This window comes from Dipodomys merriami, unplaced genomic scaffold (genome assembly GCF_024711535.1).
Source record: "Dipodomys merriami isolate MVZ:Mamm:240054 unplaced genomic scaffold, mDipMer1.0.p SCAF_1411, whole genome shotgun sequence".
NCBI classification, from domain to species: domain Eukaryota; kingdom Metazoa; phylum Chordata; class Mammalia; order Rodentia; family Heteromyidae; genus Dipodomys; species Dipodomys merriami.
In genome coordinates, this window is record NW_027202729.1 from 46,780 (window position 1) to 62,372 (window position 15,593).

Below are 15,593 nucleotides of genomic sequence, written 5' to 3' on the forward strand. Positions count from 1 at the left end.
TGCCGAAGGACAGGTCGGGGTACCCTACCCCGTAGAGGACTCCCTCATGGAGCACATCCTGCAGCAGAAGCCACACATGCAGATCACCCACAGCTCACAGGCTCAGGTGAGGAGTGTTCCCTGCCTTTCTTCTGTAGACTGATGCAGATGATGACTCTCTATGTGACATACTGACTCTCAAAAGCCTCAGCAGCCACCACAAGTAGGTGGCCAGGTGGCCTTCTCTCAGGCCTCCATCTGCCAGGTGATGGGAAGGGTAAACTGCGATACTGGTAGGGCAGAGGCTGCCAGGAGGTGGCCCATATTCAAGGGACATCTAATGGACCATTGGTGGCTAGGGAAGAGGCCCATGTTATGCTTATCACAAAGAATGATCTGTTTTCAAAGGGAAAACAAGCCTCCAACAAAGATTTGTTCTTCCAGTCCTGGGGCTTGAACTCAGGGCCTGGCCACTGTCCCTGAGCTCTTTTTCTCATGGCTAGCACTCCACCACTTGAACCACAGTGCCACTTCTTGTTTTCTGATGGTTCATCAAGGATAAGAGTCTCACATACTTTCCTGCCCAAGATGGCTTTGAACCATGGTCCTCTAGATCTAAGCTTCCAGAGTAGCTAGGATGAAAGGCATGTGCCACCAGTGCCCAGCATGTGATGCCTTTTGAAGGCACCTTGGCGATTCTGTAAAAGAAGCCCTAAAGGGCCTGGATAGAGCTTGACCCAGTCAAAGAGCTGGGATGGGGGAAGGCTGATGTTCTAGCCATTCTGTTCCCCAAAATTAAAGATGCCAGCTGGTGTTGGATGCATCAAACACCTAGGTCAACAGCCACCAGGCTTAGTGGGGAAAAGGTAGAGAATACCCAAAGATTGCAGTGTAGAAATCTCTGATTTTCCATGCATGTGGTGTGTGTGTGTGTGTGTGTGTGTGTGTGTGTGTGTGTGTGTGTGTGTGTGTGTGTGTGTGTGTGTGTGTGTGTGTGTGAACTCAGGGCCTAGGCTCTATCCCTGAGTTTTCTTGCTCAAGGCTAGTGCTCTTCTACTTGAGCCACAGCCCCACTTGCTCTTTGATGGTTAATTTTAGGTAAGACTCTCAAGTACATTCCTGTCCAGGGTGATTTCAAAGCATGATGGGGTCCGCAGGGAAGCAAGAGTAAACACAACTCGCAGGTACAATCCCTATGGTGGGTGACTCCTGCCCCCCTTATAGCCAGATACGGGACATGTGGCCCCGTGCCATCGTTGGGGACTATCGTCATCTAGAGTTCAATTGGGGGAAGTGACCAGGGCCAAGCTGACTTTTGCCCACCCTGAATGCTGATTCCAGAGCAGATCTGTTCCACCCTAGGCCAAGAGAGCTCCAGGAAGCCCGGCTTCCAGGAGAACAAGGAAGGGAGAGGTCAGCTCCAGGCCAAGCTAAGAGCCTTTGGTCATGGATATCCCAACTTGGCCTTCCTGATATCTGTATGGCCTGTCAAAGAACAACCCCCCCCAAAAAAAAATTGGAGCCATGTCTCAAAGTAGTAGAGCTCTAACATTGAACCAAAGAGCTCAGGGACAGGGCCCCCATGCTGTGAGTTCAAGACCCCCCAGCTGATTCTCCCCCATAAAACATAGGTTAGCTAAAGGTGAACTAGTAGGATTTGTGAAGTGTTTCTGAAGAATGGTGATACAGAGGAAAGTACCCTAATTGTAATGACAGCTGAACTTGTGACATGCAGCTATGTGCTGAGTCCTTCACAGGGTGCTGTTTTCTGGATCCTTCCCACATGAGGGTTTTGTGCTGAGTCCTCAAAAAGCATTTTGTGTGCTGAGTCATCACAAAGGGTGCTATATTATGAGTCATTGAGAAGAGTGGGCGGTGCTGGGTTTTCAAAGGGTGCTGTGTGCAGAGTCCATTACACAATGTACTTTATGCTGAGTCCTTCAAAAGGTGTAGTGTGCTAATTCATCCCAAAGGGTGTTATGTGCTGAGCCCTTGAGAAGGGAGGGACAGGTGAATTTTTCAATGGGTGCTGTGTGCCGAGTCCTTTCTTTACACAGGGTACTTTTGCTGAGTCCTTCAAAGGGGGCTGTATGCTGAGTCATCCCAATGGGTGCAATGTACTGCATCCTTGAGAAGAGTGGGATGAGGTGAGTTTTTCAAGTGCCGTGTGCCGAGTCCTTTATACAGGGTGCTCTGTACTGTTCTTCAAATGATGCTGTGTGTTGAGTCTTTCCACAGGGTGGTATTGCTGAGTCCTTCAAAACTCTGCTATGTGCTGAGTTTTGTAAAGGGTACTGTGCACTGAATGTTTTACACAGGGTGCTACATACTCAGCCTTTCAAAGATTGGTGTGTGTGGAGCCTTAACACAGGGTGCTATGTGCTGAGTCCTGGGAAAGAGTGCTACGTGCTGAGTTTTTCAAAGCGTGCCATGAACTGAGTCCTATACACTGTGTGCTATGGACTTCCTCCTTCAAAGGGAGCTCTATGTTGAGTCATCCCAAAGGTTACTATATGGTAAGTCCTTCAAAGGGTGCACTGTGCTGAGTCATTTACACAGGGTGCTTTGTGCTGTTTTTTTGGTGTTCTGTGTGCTGAGTCATCCCAAAGGTGCTATGTTCTGAGGTAGTTATCCCCAACAACCTCTCTCTCTCTCTCTCTCTCTCTCTCTCTCTCTCTCTCTCTCTCTCTCTCTCTCTCTCTCTCTCTATCTCTCTCTCTCTCTCTCTCACACACACACACACACACACACACACACACACACACACACCTACATACACTCAGGGGTCATTGTTTTACCTGCTTGATATGTGGAGTGGAGAGGAATGGAGGAGAGTCTCCTCCAGTGGTGGGGCTGAGGGGAGATTTGATTCCCTGGCCAAGTGTTAGGGTTGGCGGCGAGTGCTGAGCTGAGGTGAGGCTGCAATTCCCATGGCCTGGAAGCCTTAGGGCCCAGTCAGGGCTGCTCTTGTTGGCAAGGGTGGAGGGCAGGACTGAGGGGAGTAGGGGGCTGGGCTGAGGAGAGGACGGAGTGGGGCTGAGGGGAAGAGGAGGCAGTGCCCAGGGGGCTCACTGTGGTGGTAGCAGTGGCCAGAGGCTCTCAGTGGGAGGCATGCATGCACCCAGTGGTCGAAAAGTGGCCCACAAGAGGAGTTGAGGCAGAGAGAGAGAGAGCTGAGAGGAGTAATTACATGCACAAGAGGAAGTGGCTTCAGTGGCTGGCTGAGGCCTCAATTGAGGTGAAGGGCCTGACTGGGAGCGCAGAGCATGCAGAGCTAGCACAGCAGACACATCACTTCAAGCAGCCCCACAGTGGCGCGCTGGCCATGGGCTGTCCCAAGTCCAAGGTTCTAATTATCATGGTGGTGGCAGTGGCCACAGAGGAGGAGGCCACTGAGGAGGAGGCAGCTGAAAAGGGAGCCTTAGCGGCAGCAGTGGCAGGGGTGGTGGCAGCATCAGCGAGAACAGGTCTGGCTGTGGATGAGGCGGGAGCTGAGTTGTCTGCAGCTGAGGGGGAGGAGAGGCCACACTCACCCTACCATGCACCCTCAGACCCAGCCCCTCCCTCCTCAACCTTCCCCAAGGTGCCGCATTTCAAAAATGGTGCTGCTGGCCTAGACCCAGGGAGCCTCTCTCAGTTGCCCTGCTGAGATAACACACCCCTGGCTGGCTTGTCTCAGTGACCCGGTCCAGGTCCCTGGTCCTCGGACTCCAGACCTGCCACACCTGGAGCTGCTGCTTACAGCTTCTCCCAGCAGCACACGTGAGTGGCCAACCTGCGGGCACACACCCTGGTACCCCATTGCCCAGTGAACCCATCGACCCTCCCTCACAACCTCCCCCATTCTGCGGACCCGGACCTGTTCCTCCCGCCTCCCCTCTCCTGTCCCACCTGTGCCTCCCCTGCATCCCACAGTACACCCTGGCTCTGCCGCAAATGCACCCCAGGGGTGGGGGGTGAGGGTGTGTGGCAACCCGAGGATCCCTCTCATGTCCCTAATGGCCAGTGTCCCAGGAAATGGGGAGATGCAGGGTTGGGTGAGGAGGAGGTGCCAGAGAGCTCCTGGCCTGGAGTAATGGAGCCACGCAGCCACCCATATGCACCCTTCCTCACCTTGGTGGGAACCTGGTGGCTTCAGTCTGAGGTAGGGAGCAGTATCTCCAAACCTGCCTTCTCAGGTCTTTTCCTTTTTTCTGGGGGTGGGGGTGTTGGATGCAGAAGATAGACCACCTTGCTGTAGCTCTTGTCCTCTGTGCTTGGTTACCCTTTCACCTGAGGAGGGTCCCAGAAGAGCCCACTAGGGAGGTGAGAGCACTGGGGGTCAGATAGAAGATGAATATCTGGGAGGAACACACCCCCTCCCACACACAACCAGCCTATTCTCCCCACCCCAGCTGTCATCAGTTCTCACAGGGTGATCACATTTCCCAGCTCTGCCAGCATCTACTGGTGCTCCTGGTCCATCTGGTCTCCTCATCCTCCCCAAGAATGTGCCAAGTCACCCAGAAGCATCTAGGCTGGAAGTAGGAAGTCCATCCATGTATGTAACATTTAGGACCCCATCCATTTCCCAAATACCACCCCACCCCAAGTCAGACACCCCTCTGGGGCCACCATGAACCCCTGCTTGTTATCTGTCCTGGCTCTGAGGAGCCACCTGTCTCAGGACTCCTTTATCCAGCATCCTGGTCTAGGGTTTTGGTTTATGTGGAGTTAAGGTTTGTTGTTCCTAAGAGGAAGATTCTGGCCCTGGAGAAGGGAGAGGCAGGGTGGTTCTTTGTTATTAGAGTGGTGCTCCACTTTGGTGGGATCCCCTGGTTCTGACAAGGGAACCCCATGCCCCAGCTTGTACATTGTCCCAGAGGAGGAACTGATAAACTCAGGAGAGGCACTGCACTGAGTCTGTGTGTGTGTGTGTATGAGAGAGAGAGAGAGAGAGAGAGAGAGAGAGAGAGAGAGAGAGAGAGAGAGAGAGAGAGAGAGAGAGAGAGAGAGAGAGAGAGAGAGAGAGAGAGAGAGAGAGAGAGAGAGGAGGGAGAGAAATCATCTTTCACCTTGTACAGCATGACTGTGCTCAGGTGAGCGATCAGTTGGCAAATTGCAGGTGCTGCATGGACCAGACTTCGGTCACAGGTCTGGATTTGTGTGTGTGTGTGTGTGTGTGTGTGTGTGTGTGTGTGTGTGTGTGTGTGTGTGTGTGTGTGTGTGTGTTGGGAGAGCAGGGAGATGAGAACAATGGAAACATATTTAAGTCACCATGTCTAAAAAGAGCAAAAGCATTTCATTTGTGTGTATGTGTATTGTTCTTTTGTCATCAATGCCAAGTATGATCCCAGCCACAATTTTTGTTTTCTCCTTCACCGTTACATAAATTGTTTGGTGAAGGTTTCAGTAGATGTTCCTTTCCACCTCTCTCCTCCTGTAGCTCACAGTAGCTACTGGGCCTGTGTGGGTCTCCCCTTGGAGGTCTGTGTGAATCACAGTCCAGGGTGGACACCTGTCCTTCTGTCTTCAGGCTGGTGAGGGAAGTGTGACCACAGCCACACTCAAACAGCTAGACACCCTGCTCTGGTGTGTAGAGTTGGAGCTAATTCAAGGGTTGAGAATGTGTCTGCCAAACATAATTAGGGAATGAGATGGGGGGAGTAGGGCAGAAGATGTGAAGCTAGAGGGTCTGGTGAGTGGCGAATGGTGTGACATGGCAGATGGTTCACCACAAACAGGGATGAGAGGGGAACCTTACCCAGGGCTTTGTCGGTTTCCATGGGCATCTGGGCAGGGGACTCCAGGCCCCCACTGGTGGCATGGATTCCCTCCTAGGGGAGTGCACCGGTGGGCAGCCCTCCCGAGAGTCCTGTAGATTCCAATCTGTGTCCTGCCTGGGCCGTTTCCAGCTCTGCAGTGGTAGACAAGTGTGTTCCCCCTGCTGAAGCCTGCACGGTATCAGGCCATGTCAGTTAGCTAGGGCTGGTTGAATGCCAGTTTCTGTAACCTGCTGTAGGCTGTCTGGAAGGGGACCACTGACTTTGGAAGCCTTTAACTTTGATTGGGACAACTGAAATGCCAGCTTTTCCAGGATTTTTTTTAAGCTGGCAATTACTACAAATGACTGGGATTATGGGTCAAATTAGATGGACCATTTCAGCTGCCAAACAATGATGTTCAAAGCGGCACAGGCAGAGTTCCCAAGCCAGATCGTCTCCTGTCATGAACATCCTACTTTGACTGCCTTCCTCCAGCAGCTGCTGATTCTCCTCTGGTTCTCTCTAGGGTGACCACCACAGGCAAGGACATCAGGGGAGCAGAGATTGTGACCTCTCCATCCCCAGCCTGCCAGCTGTGAGCAGAGACGATTCCCAGCACCTGCACTGGAATCTGGGAGATTCAGAGAACTGGGATGCCTCATGATCCTTTCTCTGCAACATGAAACTTGGGGTCCCGATGTGGTGGACCATCCTGTCTGGCCCCAGGGGGAGGAGAGGAGGCCTCTTAAGCCAGGCTTTCACACCTGAGGGCGGAATTGAGTGCCAAACTGTGTGTCAGCTGCTGGACAAAGATTTTTGAGAAGAGAGGTATCGCAGAGGCCCCAGAATCCAGCAAGTACATCATGGCTCACATCCTCAGAGCCAAAAGAGTTAAGTGTGGTGGCACCAGGAGGGCAGGATGATGGACAAGGGAGAACTACTTTAGGAAGAGCTACTTTAGGCTTTGACACCTCCCCCACCAACACCTCCACCCCCAGGATGCTTACCTGAGTTGGATGGGAGTTTTCTGTAATATTGTCGTAGAGAGATGCTCATTTATTTATCCAACAAACCGTTACAGTAAGTGCCAGGTCCAGGCAGTCATAGACGATGAAAGGTTCCAGTGCTGGTTCCACAGCACATGAAGAAATCTTGGTTTGAGCTGGATGCCGGTGCTTCACACCTGTCATCCTAGATATTTAGGAGGCTGGGATGGGAGGACTGAGGCTTAAGTCCCAGGAAGAAAAACCTGTAAAACTCTTATCTCCAACAAACTACCAAAAAGAAAACACCAGAAGTGGATGAGTGGCTCAAGCTGTAGACTGTTGGCTTTGAGTAAAAAGGCTCAGGGGACAGTACCCAGGCTCTGAGTTCAAGCCCAGGAGTGACACAAAGGAAGGAAAGAGAAGAGAGGAGGGAAGGATGGAGGGAGAAAAGGAGGAAAGGAAGGAAGAATGGAACATGCAAGCCTTGGTTTGGAGTCCCTAGATCAAGGGAGCCAACCATTTACAATCTCCGTGGGGACAGTTTCAGAGCCTAAAGCCAGTATGTAGGACAAAGCCACTGACCCCTCAGCAACTTCATGACATCCAGGAGCTATGTGGTCGCTGACTGCAGAGGGAAACAGCCTCGGGTAGACCCTAGGGCTCAGGGTGTGTCACCAAATTTCAGTCTCTCCTGGCCATGGAGTTTATTTTCTAGTCAGATAAGAAGAAATTGTCCAAGGAATAGGGAGGTATAGCCTGAGGGAGTGTCAAGAGAGGGGTGGCAAGGGATAAGCAAGAAGATGAAGAGGGAGGATGATCCTAGGTCAGGTGTGTCTGGCCATTGGAGCCATGACCTCACCTAACAACTTAGACCATCAGTGATAGAGACTTCGACCCAGCCACATGGCTGTTAAAAGTCCTGACACTTTGGGTTCACCATTGACCAGCTGGCTGTCATCCACTGCTGGATGCCTGTGTGGCATCTTGGGGACTGGGACTTTTGCTGGCTCAATCTGAAGATGACACCCCCAGTGTTCATTCCTCGACCAGAGACAGAGGTAAACCTGCCACTGGCACAAAACATCCAGAGAATGAGGGGGGAAGTCAGACCCGTGTTGCCCCAAGACTTCCTCTAGGGGATTGTAGGACCCCATGACTGCCATTCTCAGAGATGGAGGTGGGTTCCTTTGCTGGCTCAACCTTTAGACTAGGTGGCAGATCTGGGACTCAGAGAGGGCCAACTCAAGGTAGGGTAGGACTGGGTAGAGGCTAGTGGGAAACCAGAGGCACTGAACTCTGAGCAGGGTTGTTTAATTGAGGATACTCACAACCCAGGAACATTCCTGGGATGGATAGGCCTTTTCTCCTTCCCGAGAGAGAGGGACCTACAGCCCTCCAATCTGCACCCCTTGGCCAAGAAATCCTTTCAATCCCATATCTTGTGGATGGATAACTAGACCTCAACTGACTGCCCAGTGTTGAGGGATCTTGAGTCCTTGATGAGGTCACGGGATCCTCAGTACGCGATGTACTTGAACGTCCTGACTTGGTACATGGTCAGTCCCATCTAAGACTGCCATAATCTAGGACATAGAATCTAGAGAATCAGAGCAGGATGGGGTCTTATTCTGTGAGTCTTGAGTATTATGTGTGAGCTTTGAGCTCCCATGTGCCCACCTGCTTCCCTTTCTTGGGTGGGTCTATGCTAGAAAAAGTTTATTACTAGGGCCTGGGTCCCATCCCTTGTGTTATGCTCAAAGCTAGCACTCTGCCATTTGAGCCACAGCTCCACTTCCAACTTTTTTGGGTGTTTAATTAGAGATAAGAGTTCTCATGGACTTTGCTGAGAAGGATGCATCCAATTGCAGTCCTCAGATCTCAGTCTCCGTAGGGGATAGGATGACAGGCTTGGAAAAGTATCTTTGGCCAGGTGCCAGTGTCTCATGGCTATCAACCTAAGTACTCAGGAGCGGAAATCTGAGGATCACGGTTCAACTCAAAGCCAGCTTGGACAGGAAAGACCCTCATTTTGGTTAGGGGGATGGGGTGCAGAGGAAAGACTCAGACCTGACACCTCCTGAGGGACATTTGTTCTTGTGACAGAGCCAAGTCATTGCTGTAGATAAGGAGGAAGCCTCCATCAGACTGACCCAGAACAATGATCAGAGATAGATAGGCTGTTGAAGTATCAAACCCACTCATGTCTGCTTCCCACTCCTAACAAGGAGGTGCAGTGTGGGTGGCACAACCCTGGGCCTAATGGATTATAAATGGATGGTGGTGATCAGGAGCTTGTGGCTCCCACCCATCATCCTGGCTATTCAGGAGTCTGAGGGCTGATGGTCATTACTCAAAGCCAGCCCGGGCAGAAAATCCGTGAGATTCTTATCTCTCATAAACTACCTCTCCCTCTCAAACCCACACACAAAAAAAAGCCAGATGTGGTGGTGTAGCTCAAGTGATAGAGCCTCAGCCTTGAACAAAAGAAGCTCAAGGATAACACCCAGGCCCTGAATCCAAGCCCTAGGGCTCACACAATCATAATAAAATAAATGAACAGTGTACACCTTTCATCTGACTACCAAGAAAGATGGATTCAGTCTTCTATCTGGTTGGTACTTCTAACCAAAGGTAAGGGGCTTCCCTTGATGTTCTCCTAAACCTCTCCTTCTCTCCATTATCTGTCCAGGCTTCAGTTGCAGGACAGAATTCGGATCAACCCCCTGGATATGACCTTAAGTACCCTCGCCCATCCACTTTCCTTGGGGTCAAGATCCTGGATGCACTCCCTGTTGGGAGGATGAGGCACCACAGAGATAAGGATAGGTATCCCTGACACTTACACACACACACACACACACACACACACACACACACAAATACCCCTAGCCAACTCAGACTAGCCTTTTCCAAAGACACTTTATCTCTTTGTATTAACTGACCTAGGAGAGGATTTTGATCCCCAGTAACTGATTATTTTAACTTGGGCTTGCTAGTTGACAGCAGATAAACAGGACCAAAACAAGAAAAAAAAAAGCATTTGGTGCATGGGGCTCAGGCTCATCCCTGTCATACTGGCTACTCAGGAGGCTAAGATCTGAGGATCACTATTTGAACCAAGCCATAAGCTGAAAAGCCCGTGAGACTCTACTCTCCATGGAGCCACCAAAAACCCAGAAGTGGAGCTGTAGCTCAAGAGATAGAGCACCAGCCTTGAGCAATAAAACTCAGAGAGTCTGCTCCCAGATCCTCAGTTCAAGCCCACACAATGAAATGGCCCTGTCTTATGACTACAGACTGCCTGGACTTCGAGTGCCCTCTCACGGAGTGTGATAAAACACCTGTCACTGGGTGGTGAATCAGAACCTTCAGAAATCCAGTAGTGGAATCCAGGCCTGCCCCTTTGTGCACACTCAACCCACACTGGCCAGAAGGCAGAGTGTGACAAAGCCAGAAGCCTGCAGAGCGGAGAGGCTCCAGCTCTGCCAAGGTGATCAGAAAAGGCTTCTTGGAGGCAGCACTTGAAAAGGGGGTCTAGCTTAAGAAGGAGGATCTGACAGGAAACACAAAGAGCAAAGGTGCTGCAGATGATGGAGAGCATAGCAGAGCATGTTCATTTCCAGTCAGGGCTGCAGGTGAAAGACTCGGTATAGTTGTGTGATTCTTGGTATAGATGTGTGAGACTGTCCCGATACAGTTCTCCAAGGGACCTTAGTGACATGTGGATGGCTATGCCCTGAAGTTCTTAGTAGATCCACCCATGCTTTGTGTCTCCTTCTTTGACAAAGGGAAGCTGGACACTCTTCTGTCCTGGGCACCCCTGGACCCAGTTATGAGCAACCCTCCCAATGTCTTCCACCAGGACATAGAGCAGCTTGCCCCAGAAATCCGCAGATACCTGTTGGGTGGGGCGGGGGGATACAGGGCAGGCCCCAGAACTCCTAGTGGGTCTGATCTTCCCTGGATGACCAGTCCATCCAAAGGGGGCAGATGGGAACTTAGAGAGGGCTAGTGATGTGGAGGGGGCCCTTTAAAGCCTATGGCCCTACCCAAATTCTCAGCCTCCCTTTGCTGTCCCTGAGGGAGGTAGAGGAGTGTCTAGGTGGTATCATCTAGAGGAGGACTAGGTGGAAATTCTGAAGGAATAGACAACATAAGCTGTGTGCCAGTGGCTCATGCCTGTCATCCCACGCCTATCATCCTGGCCACTCAGGAGGCTGAGATCCAGAGGATCTCATTTCCCAGCCCAGGCAGGAAAGTACCACGAGAGCCTCATCTCCAATCCAACCATAAGTGGAGCTGTGGCTCAAGTGGTAGAGCACTGGCCTTGAGGAAAAATAGACATCAGAGACAGTACCCAAGCCCTGAGTTCAAGCCCTTCTACCCAAAAGAAAGAAAGAAAGAAAGAAAGAAAGAAAGAAAGAAAGAAAGAAAGAAAGAAAGAAAGAAAGAAAGAAAGAAAGAAAGAAAGAAAGAAAGAAAGAAAGAAAGCAAGAAAGAAAGAAAGGAAGGAAGGAAGGAAGGAAGGAAGGAAGGAAGGAAGGAAGGAAGAAAGAAGGAAAGAAAGAAGGAAAGAAAGAAAGAAAGAAAGGAAGGAAGGAAGGAAGGAAGGAAGGAAGGAAGGAAGGAAGAAAGAAGGAAAGAAAGAAGGAAAGAAAGAAAGAAAGAAAGAAAGAAAGAAAGAAAGAAAGAAAGAAAGAAAAGAAAGAAAGAAAGAAGGAAAGAAAGAAAGAAAGAAAGAAAGAAAGAAAGAAAGAAAGAAAGAAAGAAAGAAAGAAAGAAAGAAAGAAAGCCACCCCTTCCTTGCTTGTAAGAGATGGTGAAGTAGTAGGGGTGCTGTGGTTGGGAGAACAGGTGCTGGCCTCACTGTACAGACATTTATAAGAACTCCCCAGGTTTGCCCCAGTGTGAAGCCACAGCACAGTGGGCAGTGCCTTACCAAGAACTCCAGAGATCTTGACCTGTGTCAGGCAGGGACTGGATGAATTGTAGCAGGTGTGGCAAGGTAGAGGCTGAGATCTGAGGATCGCAGTTCAAAACCAGCTTGGGCAGAAAATCTTTAAGACTTTATCTCCAGTGAACCACCAGAAAGCCAGAAGTGCACTGTGGCTCCAGTGGTAGAGCACTCACCTTTACCTGAAGAGCTGAGGGACTGTGCACAGGCCCAGAGTTCAAACCCCATGACTAACAACCAAAAATAAGGTAGCTGAGATTTCTGCATAGTGGTGTGTACATTTAGGAAATGCCAAGGTATGTTATGCATTCCTGACTTGTGAGAAGCCCTGAGTTTTGTCTACAGTTGGTCTGAGGAAAGTAGTGCCATCTTCTTGGGGGTGGGATGTTCAGGGTGCTCAGGTTCTGCTGAGACCTTGGGCTACCTGTGCATGCATGTGCGTGCATGCATTCGTGTGTGTGTGTGTGTGTGTGTGTGTGTGTGTGTGTGTGTGTGTGTGTGTTTATTTCCCTCATCTTCTGTCCCCTTCCTGAGCTGCCTCTTTCTGACCTCAGATGGTGCCCCTCCTCCACACTGATCTTGCCCTTTAGCCCCCTATCAGGGTCAACAATGAGTCCTAAATTGCCAGAGGCCTGGATTCCAGCTTTTCTTTGGGGCCCAAGTCCTGCCTGTCCAAATCTTTGGGCGCCTCCAGGGGATTCTGGGTCAGCAGGGCTGGCTGGCATAAGTTCTCCCCTGCCTCTGGGGCGGCCTTAGTCATGTGATGTCCTGTCCTTTTCCTTAGCTGGGCCTCTGGCTCACGTCCTCCCTGCATGCTGGCAGTGGAGTGGGGGAAGGAAGGTTTCTGGTGGCTCTGGCCAACTCGAGCTTGATAGCTGACTGAAGGCTGCCCAAGCAAGGAGGATCCGGGGTTACATAGGATTTGAGGTCAAGGTGGCTTGGAAGTATCCATCGGTGTCTAGGAAATGTCAACATACCTTGTTGCAGCAAAGTCTATCTTCCCACCTCAGTTTGGCCTCTCATGTCCTTCTAGACAATTGTGGATGCCCAGAATACAGATGCACACACTTTAAATTCTAGGTCCAGGAAACTGGGGGGATTAGAGACTAGTATGGCCAATACCTCAATGTTCTGGAACATTAGCCTTGACCTGGCTATGCTCCCTTGTTGTACATTCACTTCTTAATCCAGTGCTGGCCACACACTGGCCACTTGTGGCAGTGCTGTGAAAGCAGCAGGAATGGAAGTGAGATCCAGGGTGACCAAAATCTGGATTTATGGCATGATTGGGGGTGAAATGGGGGCAAAGTGTGTCTTAAAAAATTTTAGAGCTGGAACTCAGGACCTAGGCACAGTCTCTGAGCTTCCTTTGCTCAAAGTTGACACTCTACCACTTGAACCACAGCCTAACTTCCATCTTTTTTAGTAGTTTAGTGGAGAGAAGAGTCTCATTGATTTTACTGCCTGGGATGGCTTCAAGCTGCCATCCTAAGAGCTCAGCTTCTTAAGTAGCTAAGATTGCTGGTATGAGCCATTGGGCCCTGCTAAGGATATTTGTGTGTGTGTGTATGTGTGTGTGTGTGTGTGTGTGTGTGTGTATTTGCGTGTTTGTGTGTGTGCGTGTGTTTGTGTGAGGTTACCAGCTTGAACTTGGAGCCTAGGTGGTATCCTTTAGCTGGTTTGCACAAGGTTGGTGCTCTACCACTTGAACTACAGTACACGTCAGCTCCCTGCAGCCCCTGACTATGGAGAACAAAAAGCTCAAACCTGATCCTATTTCTTTGTCCTCAGGGGAGGGTATGATTCCTCTGAAGCCTGGAGGAGTAGGGGTGGGGGAGGAGGGGTAACTGTACATGGATGCTAGGCTGGGAGAGAGGTACTCTGTCTTTAGCCAAGAAGGACAGTATGGCCAGGTGCTAATAGGTCATGCTCTCATATTCCTAGCTACTCAGAAGGCTGAGATCTGAGGATTGCCATTCAGAGGCAGTGCTAATAGGTCATGCTCTCATATTCCTAGCTACTCAGAAGGCTGAGATCTGTGGATTGCCATTCAGAGGCAGCTCAGCTAGAAAAGTGTGTAAGACTCTCCTCTCCCAATAACCACCCAAAAGCTGAAAGAAAAGCTGTGGCTCAAGTGATAGAGTGCTAGCCTTGAATGAAAAAAAAATGGTGGGACAGAGCCCAGGCCCTGAGGTCAAGCCCTAATACCAAGATGTGCCCACCCACAGAAAGGTGGAAATGATGAGCTGAACCAGAACTGGGGGCAGTCCTGAGGCATAGTAGTAGTAAACTCTTAAGCCAGTTCAAATGGTTTCTCCCTAAGTTCTTCTTGGGCTGAGGGGTCTGTGCCATGGCAGTAAGTTCATGGAACCTGCCCCTTCATCCGTGCACCGGGCCACAGGGCCAAGGGAAAGGACACTACGGATGCTCCTTTGTAGTAGGCCAACGATTGCAAACTTTCATCTGCCCCCGAGGACTGGTGAAGAAAGCAGGGCTCTGAGCCCTGGGACTCCTGGAATAGCAACTGTTACAAGCAGCAGCCAGCTGGCTGTGGATTTGTGAGCCCACAAGTCTTTCATGAGCCCAACTCAACACCCGCTCGGGGTGTGCCTGACAGATTTGCACTCTTGTGATACCGCATGAGCAGGCATTACCTGCCATGCCATCTTGCAGCTTCTGGTTCTCCTTGCCCCAAACCGTGGTCTAAGAAGTTGATTTACTGCTCAGATCCACACTGCACCCATGACAGATGCCATTCTGATGACCCAGCCGATGACCTCCTTTCCCCAAGGCTAGACACTTCTCTGATAATATGGCCCACTCTGTAGGGAAAGGCCTCCAAATGGGCTGCTCTCAAGACTTGTAGGACACCTAGACATTGGGAGAAACTCAGGGGCCCACTGGAAAGTACTGTGGCTAGAGACAAAAAGTGAGTTCCAAGCAGCCAGGGGAGTTTGTCATGGGACTGGAACTCTGGGCCTGGGTGCTGTCTCCTCAGCTTTTCAGCTTATTGCTTGAGCTACAGCATCACTTCCAGTTTTCTGGTGCTTCCTTGGAGATCAGAGACTCCCGAACTTTCCTGCCCAGGCTGGCTTTGATGCATGCTCCTCAGATCTCAGCCTCCTGTGGAGCTAGGGGGACAGGCATGAGCCACCAACACTCAGCTCATCTGGCCATTCACCACAGGGGACAAGGAGCTCCTGAAAGCTTTTTTTAAATGCAATTACTGGCCTTGAAGTCAGGGTCTGGGCTCCAGTCACTTAACTTTTTCCGTCAAGGCTGGCACTCTACCACTTGAGCCACAGCACCATTTCTGGCTTTTGGTAGTTCACTGGCAAGAAGAGTTTCACTAACTTTCCTTCGCTGAGCTGGCTTTGGTCCACAGACTCTGATCCCAGTCTCCTGAGTAGCTAGGATTTAAAGGGGTTGAGCCACTGATGGGATTGGGTTAGAAGCTTTTTTCTTTCTTTTTTTTTGGGGGGGGGCGTGGGTCTGGTCATGGGCCTGAACTCTGGGCCTGGGCGCTGTCCCTCAGCTCTTCAGCTCAAGACTAGTGTTTTAACACTTGAGCCACAATGCCTCTTCTGGTTTTATTCTTTTTGCTTATGTGTTGCTGAGGAATCGAACCCAGAGCCTCATGCATGCAAGGTAAGTGCTGTACCACTGAGCTACCTTCCCAGCCCAGAAGCTTTTCTTTTCTTTTTTTTTCTGGGGGGGGGTCTGGTCGTGGAGCCTGAACTCTGGGCCTGGGTGCTGTCCCTCAGCTCTTCAGCTCAAGGCTAGCGCTCTACCACTCGAGCCACAGCACCACTTCCGGCTTTTTTCTTTGTGCTTATGTGGTGCTGAAGAATCGAACCCAGGGCCTCAGGCATGCAGGCAAGCGCTCTAGCACTGAGCCACCTTGCCAGCCCCCAGAAGCTTTTCTTAAGC